This window comes from Sinohyriopsis cumingii, chromosome 17, assembly GCF_028554795.1.
Source record: "Sinohyriopsis cumingii isolate HCF-2022 chromosome 17, ASM2855479v2, whole genome shotgun sequence".
Classification (NCBI taxonomy): Eukaryota; Metazoa; Mollusca; class Bivalvia; order Unionida; family Unionidae; genus Sinohyriopsis; species Sinohyriopsis cumingii.
In genome coordinates this window covers 95,715,183-95,723,945 of record NC_142977.1, presented here as the reverse complement: position 1 = coordinate 95,723,945, position 8,763 = coordinate 95,715,183, and the positions used below count along the sequence as shown (strand labels likewise).

Below are 8,763 nucleotides of genomic sequence, written 5' to 3'. Positions count from 1 at the left end.
TAGTTGATCGTATTGATAAACCGAGATCGTATGAATATGTTTAATGCAAATTTCAAGTGCTACCAACTCCTCGTCCAATTTTCTTTCTGAAGATAATAATTTTCCAATGTATTCGGTAAGAAAAGATTCTTTTTTCACTTAGCAGGGTCATGCTTTCAGCCGCCTCACGCATAATGAATTTTGATGTCGTTTTTTATATTTGGTATACAGTCTATTGTAATGCATGATAATCAGGTTGGAACTTGATCCTTCCTATCTAGTCTTATCATGCTTTCTCCATCCCATGAGTCGGATTCATCGTTTAAAATGCGTAGAATATAACGCTTCAATAGATAATGATTGATTTCATTTCTTACAGCCTGTGTTTGGTACCTTAAATGTCTTATCATACTGAAGACAGACAGGCTGTGAAACGGACTCGCCGAAGACATTTATGATTATAATACAAAAATCATTAATACTTTTGGTTTTTACTAGTCTCTCTTATCAGCAACAATATCACGAATTGGCTGGAGGCGGCAAACGTATCGTAAATGGCATCGGGCCAATATGTTCAGCTGCTGTTATTTAAGCAATTCCTATCAATTTGAACGCCAGACTTAGTGAATTCACATTTTGTATCAAACTGGAGGAATACGTTGGTGCAGCTAATAAGGTAAGTACTAAATGCCAATGAAATCGCTTTATGAAACTCTAAAACTGATCAATCCGCTTAATCCACTTTTACGTTAACTAAATAGTACTATTTCAAAACTTTTGAGCCAATGATTTTTACTTATTTAATAATTCAACAGCGAAAATCTTACTTGTTCTTTTTCATAGCTTTGTTTTTTTAAATTAAAAGCGACCTACTATTCCAACAATTTTTAAATTTTAATTCTCACTTCTCTAATATACGATCTCGTTAGAAATCAGTTATGTCTTTTAACATTTGAAATGAGTCCTCAATATAGATTGCGCTCAGTATATTAAATAATGTGCTTCCAGGCACTGATTTCATCCACAATATATGCGTCATTATTTCCAGTTTATATATTAATGGATATTTATTATAATCAAACGATGCTAACATAAAAGATGGACCCCAGCCATAGACAGTTAGTTATACAATATATTGGAAATAATTCCCAAAGCCAGACGGCACAGCGTTAGGGGTTACACGAGTTCGATGTTAGTCTAATGGCACCAGTAACTGGAGAAAATGATACGATACGATCAAAAGCTGGCTGGGGCATATTCTTTACGAAAGGGAATTTTTATGGCCTTCAGACATTAAAGTGATGACCTTAGGTGGGATGTGTTCATTGAAATCCTGTGATTTTTATTTTGAGCGTCGGTTACTTTGTGTAGTACATTTGTTTTATAAAACAACATATGTCCTCCCCACGTAATAAAACTTTGTCGTGTACAGCATAAAGTGCTGTATGCAGATAATTCAAACGGAATGTCATGATCATATTCGTTTCTTTACTCACTCTTTGTTGAAAGGGGGAAAGGGTTCCGAAGTTTTCATATGGTACTTACTCCATGATATCTTCTATGGCTTTTTAAGACGTTTAAAATAATGAGTGACAAAAAGTGAATATTGAGCTGTTAAACATATAAAACAAAAGATGAAGGAAAATAAATCATGAAACATTCAATTGCTCTTGTGCGAGCCTTCATCCATACAAGATCGCAAGAATACAATAACTTAGAACTGCGTAATTTCGAAGCCACGCATCAATTTTTAAATCTTATTGCTCTACGGTCAGTTCAAAATTCTGACTTCTTTATTAAAGGTAAAATGAAGCTGAGTGTAATCATGTTTAATACCAAAAATTGACAATATAAAATCTAAGTTTAGACCATTGTGGCTAGAGATGGTATTTTATTTGTTGTGATGTCTATAAAGTTACGAATTATGCATTGAAGTATATTTATGATTCTTCAAAAGTTATGTAAAAATGTGACGTCTTACATTACTTACTTAATTGTAAGTGAACGAAGATTATAAAGCCAATCCGATTAAATAGTTTCCGTTCTTATCGATAGATTGCTTGGTATTTTTGGGGAATATTATTTCCTCGGTCTCCATTTATTTCTCATTTTCTCTTTGGTTTCTTCTTTCACCCTCTTCTTTGGGTTAGATTGTGGATATGGATAATGCCTTAATTATTTTCAGAAGAAAAATCAATCCTTTTAAACCAAAATGTTTGCATGGCGATGTGAATAGTCTTACATTAGTTTCTGATGAATAGTACTTAAAAATATTATTACTTTTTGATTCCAGTAACCTTTTTTTTCAGACACCGAATAATAAAACGTAAACAAATATAAATAATAATATTCAAGACTTTAAGAACAAATGCCGTTGTTATTCCAATAGACGCCCCAGGGCATACAACACTGTGTGTCTGAAAACGTTCGTAAATTAAGTTCTTTTTTAAAAAAATTTCTAACAGTCGTTGGATCAGTCATGTACTGCTTTAATTATTTGGACATACCATAAATGATATACACTGATCTATAAGCCTAGATAAGGTAGGAATTTTTATTTTGAGTGGAAAAAGGGGTGGAGAGCTTATTACAAGGGGGGATTCTATTAGAATAACTACGGTATTTCCTATTTGTCTTAGTTATGTTAAATATATAGCTGTTTTTATCCTTGAAATACTCCGGCATATTTGGATGCTTTCTCATCATTGCCACTGTGATCTAAATTTACTGAATTTATAGTAAACGTCAGGGTCTTTTAGCTAAACTGCAGAAATTCTGATAAAACTTACTTCCATATTCTTTCAGAATAGAAGTGGTAGAATTACTATTTCTCTCTCTAATTTCTTTTTAAATTGAAACCTGTGTTGAAGCCAAATTTAGGATTTGTTAAATTTATTTCTTAATGCGATCGAGCTTGACAGGACAATTTTCAAATAATGAAAAAGTAGACATGACAGATCGTGGAGGACGTGCTTATATAACGTACTTATTCGATTAATTTAGGCTTGTTTTATACAAGAACACATTTTCTGGGCTGTCTGCAAAATAACAACGTTATGTGTTACGTGGCGTATAGGATGATATGAGGCAACTTTATTTTAATCCGCTAGCAATACTGTCCAAAGTGTGATAATTGAATTTTGCATTTATATTAGGTTTGACGAGAAAATGGTTTAAAGATAAAGTTATCTTCTTCCGAAACTCTTCTGCAGATAGTGTTATTCAACTCAAACTTTACAGTCTGCAGATAGTGTTATTCAACTCAAACTTTACCGTCTGCAGATAGTGTTATTCAACTCAAACTTTACCGTCTGCAGATAGTGTTATTCAACTCAGACTTTACCGAATATCTGGTTCAGCATTCTTCCAAAACTTAATACTTTTTTGTCTTCACGAAGATATCAAAAGCATTGATCATAAATGAGAGGCGTTGACATGTCAGTTATAGCATTGTCCAGTTTGCAACTAGCACAATGAATGTTGTTGCGCAGGTACAAAAAAGGCTCCGTGCTACGTGACTTAGTCATTAGAGTTGCATGTGCCGATACTACGCAGCTGCGATCACATGATACTGATGTGCAGGCGCTGTCCCTTGACCTTTAAACAACTGACAAAATGGTGCACAACATTTTAAGATACGAACAAAATAAAATACATATTCTTGCGTATAAAGTCAGATTATAGCACGTTCCTTGAGTCTTCGATCCCCAAAGTTTTCGCACGTGCAGCAAGTGAGACCATTAAACGCGCTTATACTTGATGATGCAATATATAGTATGGACAGTATGAAGTCTGGGCAATGTTTCCAAGTGCATATGTCTGCCACATATAATTCTTCCAATCAAACGATTTGAATTAAAGCACGCCATCTCAAACCAGAAACATTTGACCAGACTGGTTCTGGACTAGATTATAGGTCATAGTTCGAGGTATGCACCAACATTAATGGTTGGACGATCAAGCATAAAGGCAAGTATCACGCGGATAAACGCAAGACATTCTCATAAACCTGAATGATGGCGATGTTGATAGTTACAAGAGTTTTTTTTCAAAGGCCTTTGAGTTATACAGAACGCAGCTGGAAAATAGAAGATAGAACAAGCGAACCAATCCTTAACGGATATTGGAGTGACCTTTCCAGTGGTATCAGAGAAACGGTCAAACATAAAACAAACTGAATTGGTAACATAAATACAAAAGGTCAGGCTGCATCCTGCACAAAATGGAATTTGTACAGGTTAGAGTCCAATCTGCAGGAATGTTCTTAACAGACTATGTACGAGGTCGCAATATCAAATTATTTTTTTATTGACATTTAAGTGACATCTACACTGATATAACAATTTGCGTTGGACAATACCAATGGAAATCGGCATCCTTTAGTCAATGCTAAACAAGATATTTTCTCCGTGGAAGGGACGACTTTAGGACATACAGCCTACATATACCACAACAAATCAGTTAGGTTCAAAGCAGATTCGGTATGTAACAGGTTCAGCAGGCTGACTCCAAGAGTGGCAGAAATCGGCAGCTTTGTGATCAGTCTTTGTCGTTGTCGTTGTGGGCTTTAACGTCATTTTTCAGCACAACATAGGCTATACATGGCAGCCAGTATCATAGTGGAGGAAAAACCCGAGTAAACCCCAGAAAGAACTACCTGCCCACGAGAAGCTACTGGCAAGCTTTCTCACATACTCACATATTTATGATCAGACATATACTCGAAAGTGTGAAATGGGATGCACATATTTTAATATGCAGGAAGAAGAAACTGGAAAAGACTTTTGAATGCACCGCATGTGAACATCGTATGAACAAGATAGCATACTTAAACAACCACCGCAAAAATAATCACATCATTGCTAACACGGCAGTGACAGTGTCAGTGGTTAAATCAGTAACGGATAACGAGAGCTGGATGGCATGTTGCCTACTCGGGATATTCAAATCCCAGTCGCGAATGTAAGCTTTAGCAGACTTTTGGGAACTCGACACTGTTTCGCAAACTCACACAGCCAACACCATCAGTACGGCCAAAGGGACCACATGTGGAACTGGCAGAAATAATATAAGGAATTGCAATGAAGACCGCTGTAAGCATGTAAATGCAGCCCATCATCATGGTTCATCATCCTACCAGTACAGCCAAGAATATATAAGACAGAAATATGTTGGACAGGTGTGTAGATACATATTTACCCTTTAATACTATTATATCCCAGATCAAATGAAATCCGACGAAACAACGATGCTTCCTAAGGTTTGAAACAGATAAAACCGAAACGGGAGACACGCGGCGAGTAGTACAGAAGTATGAGTTGATGAATGACTTTTACAGAAAATGATAAAGTGGTGACATTTATTTACATGTTCAAAGTTTAGGGTGTAAAGAAACTCCTCATTATTTTGAAACCTAGAATGTAAATGCAGAACCCTTTCATTGATCGAATCATTGACAATTAGTGCATCGCACTAGAACTTTCTGATTGATTTATGATTTGTTTGCTGATTTATTCTCTTAATTAAGATGTTGTTCCATTGTTCATTTATCTGCTTTCAAATGCGGGACGTATTTCTAGAGGAGTTGGTCAAATAACGCAGTGATTGTCAGCAACATCTTCAGACAGCTTTTTCGATAAGCACATCTTAGCAAGAATGGGATGGTCGAGTAAATGATACATTCAACAGGTATCGTGATGGGTTACTTGATATATGTTATATAAATGCTGAAGCTCAGCAGATTGTGCAATCTGATTTGTATCGTCCTCAGAACAAGGAGCTAAGAAAACAGCGAGGGAAAGTGAAGGAAGAGGTGAGGTAATTATCCCAATAAGCACGCTTTGGGTGATGTGCTCACAGACGGATTGTCTCGGCTCTAGCTGTTAAAACTTAGGTGGTAAACGCGTTCATTCTTGAGTACATAGGCAAGCACCGGTGCTAAAGAAGATTTGTCGGATACCGATTGCAATCTCTGGGAAACAAAAGTACAAAAATTATGCCAAATGTTCAGTACCAGAGTTTTAAACACCCTTTACACGTGTTAAACAATTACAAAACACTGAAACTAATATATGCTGTTATATACTTTACATTATTCGGATTTTTTTCCAATATTTTTATTGCAAGCGAAGAATCTCATTCAATTGTAATGCATTTTTTTAGCATAGAAAATCCTTTTAGTCTGAGACATAGGACGGCGTTCTTTGGAGATTAGTACTCAGTATAACAGCGTAACGTCTTGCAAAACGGAAGCTAGTGAGTGAGTTGTACGGCGATGCATCGTCCAACTGGTTCGCAGTTGTTATTCTGGTTCTGAAATTGGCTATTTTTCTGACCTTTTTAATATTTTGACATGAGTCTGACTAGATTATATAATTCTTATATCATACTGGTACGTATTGCCAAGAGCCGTACCAGTTTGATGCTATCATTCAAAATTAGTGCCGGCAGTCAATACCATTTTCAAGATTTTATTAAAGCTAAGCGCACTGAATTGAACATAAAAATAATGTAGTCATTTAATTAAACTAATTGTTATATACCAGTGCAGAAATTCATTTTCTTCTCACATGGATGTCCCTGCTGTACCCAATATGAAGCATATGGAAGTCGTTTTTTGAAGGCACTGTCATCATTAGGATTGAACTAATGTACTATCCGCCCATTTGGTATTCTGTATGCAGTAATGCAGACTACTATTTATTTCATTCAACTTTTACAACGTAATAAAAACGTTCTTATTTTGCAAAACGCCACAACCTCTTCAAGTGTTAGCTTGTTTCGTTGATGGGCCTAACTGAAATGTTCTTTAGACCTTTCTAAATATATATTCATTATCGGTATCAAAGTGAAGTTAATATAGAGCCCCTAGTTAGTGTAATTTTCATAAAAGATAAGTTTATCTGTAGACGGAATTTGATTTGCGCAGCGGAACATACCTCGTCAAGGTCAGCTACCTGATGGTGAATGGAGGTAATTTATTTCGAGATTTTCGCAAGCTGATTACCTCGCTGGCGTACACCGACTAGATAGGCCGGGTCATTGTTGCTCTTTGCAATGAACACAACTTGTGAAATTGTTGATTAATATACTAGTCTACAATTTTTTAGAAGTAGTCTGCTTAAGAGATAAAATGTACTATTTATTCAGGATTTTGATGTGCTGAATTCAAATATGACAATTAAAACAACTTATTGACTACTGTTTCCAAAATATTTAGGTTTTACATTTTACGTCTAAGTACATTGTTTAGATAGTAGAGTTTTAATGATGAATTGTAAACCTAGGTCTTTTCAGGTGTTTATGGTTGCTTTCCATGATAATATTTCACCTTTCCTGTTTATGTAACACTATAAAAAACAACAGCAAAAGGGTTATATGAATAAAATGTATTATGAAACAAAAGGCAAAAAACTTTTATGTATATATATATATATATATATATATATATATATATATATATATATATATATATATATATATATATATATATAAGTACATAGTTTAATCTCTATTCAGTGTCTGCTCGGCGCCTCTTTGCTTGTTTCATGTATTCATTACATGGAGCATCTCTTGTCACTGCCCAGCAATAGTCCGCAATCACTGATGGGCTCAATTCGCCCTGAAAGCGTTTTGCCATTGTTGCAATATACTGGTTAAATCGCTTGCCGTGCTTGTCGCTCACTGCTTCTCAGTTCGTTGGAAACAATCATGAGGAGAGTGCAAATAATTTATATTTAGTGACAAGTTGCAACAAAGGCTTTTGTATGCCTTGAAGAGGTTTTCCACCAGCTCCCTGTAGTTGTCTGCCTTGTTGTTTACGATAAAAACAATTGCCATTTACTGGAATGCTTTTAATGCCGCCTTTTCCTTGCCACGCAATGCACGGTCAAATGCATCATCTTGAAGAAGTTCACGAATATGAGGACCAACAAAGACCCCTTCTTTTATCTCAGCTTCACTTATCCTTGAAACTTTTCCACGGAAGAACTTGAAAGCTGCTTTTGTTTTGTCCATGACTTTAACAAAGTTCTTCATCAGACCCAGCCTGATGTGCAAAGGTAGTAGTAACGAAATCTTACTCGAATCTGAACGTGGTGGATGCTGAACACTTTTCCTCTCAAACTCCAATGACTGTGGTAGTGGCCAATCTCTCTTGATGTAGTGGCCATATCTCGCACAAGTATCCGATTCGCAGAGAAGACAGCAGTACTTTCTGTATCCAGTCTGCAGACCAAGCAAGAACGCAAGAACCTTCAAATCGCCACAGAGCTGCCACTGATGTTGGTCGTGTTTTCATATGTTTCCTTCCTATTGACTGCATGACCAACTGAAATTGATGGCAGAACATTGCCATTATGCAGCAATACAGATTTAATACTCGTCTTCGATTAATCAATGAACAGCCTCCATTCATCTGGAACATGAACGATATTAAGGGCTGCCATCTCACCATATATGTTGTTACAGGCTGCAAGATCACCTTTCATGAAGAAGAATGTGACAAGATCATTTTGACGGTCACGAAACATGGAAACCCTAACATCACCTGCCAGGAGATTCAACTGCTGTAGTCTGGAGCCCAACAGTTCTGTCTTACTCTTGGATAGTTTGAAATCCCTGACAACGTCACTAAGTTCACCTTGTTTTATGAGGCGTTGTTCAGAGGAGGAGAATTAGAGAAAATATGGGTCATGTGACATTGATGGTTCAGAACTAGAAGTTTCATCCTCTTCCTCTTCCACGTCAGACTCAAGTGAGAATGATTCTGGTGCATCAGGAACC

The 8,763-nt window shown here is 36.2% G+C and overlaps 1 protein-coding gene across 1 annotated transcript in view; it reads left to right on the top strand.

Annotated features, from left to right (window-relative positions):
- The first annotated feature begins 431 nt into the window (after positions 1 to 431).
- Positions 432 to 8,763, top strand: part of LOC149779475 (parathyroid hormone 2 receptor-like) — a 153,159-nt gene continuing 144,827 nt past the window's right edge. The window contains exon 1 of the mRNA XM_089940164.1: positions 432 to 655. The gene's annotated coding sequence lies outside the window, so the exon portion shown is untranslated. The remainder of the gene's footprint in view (positions 656 to 8,763) is intronic.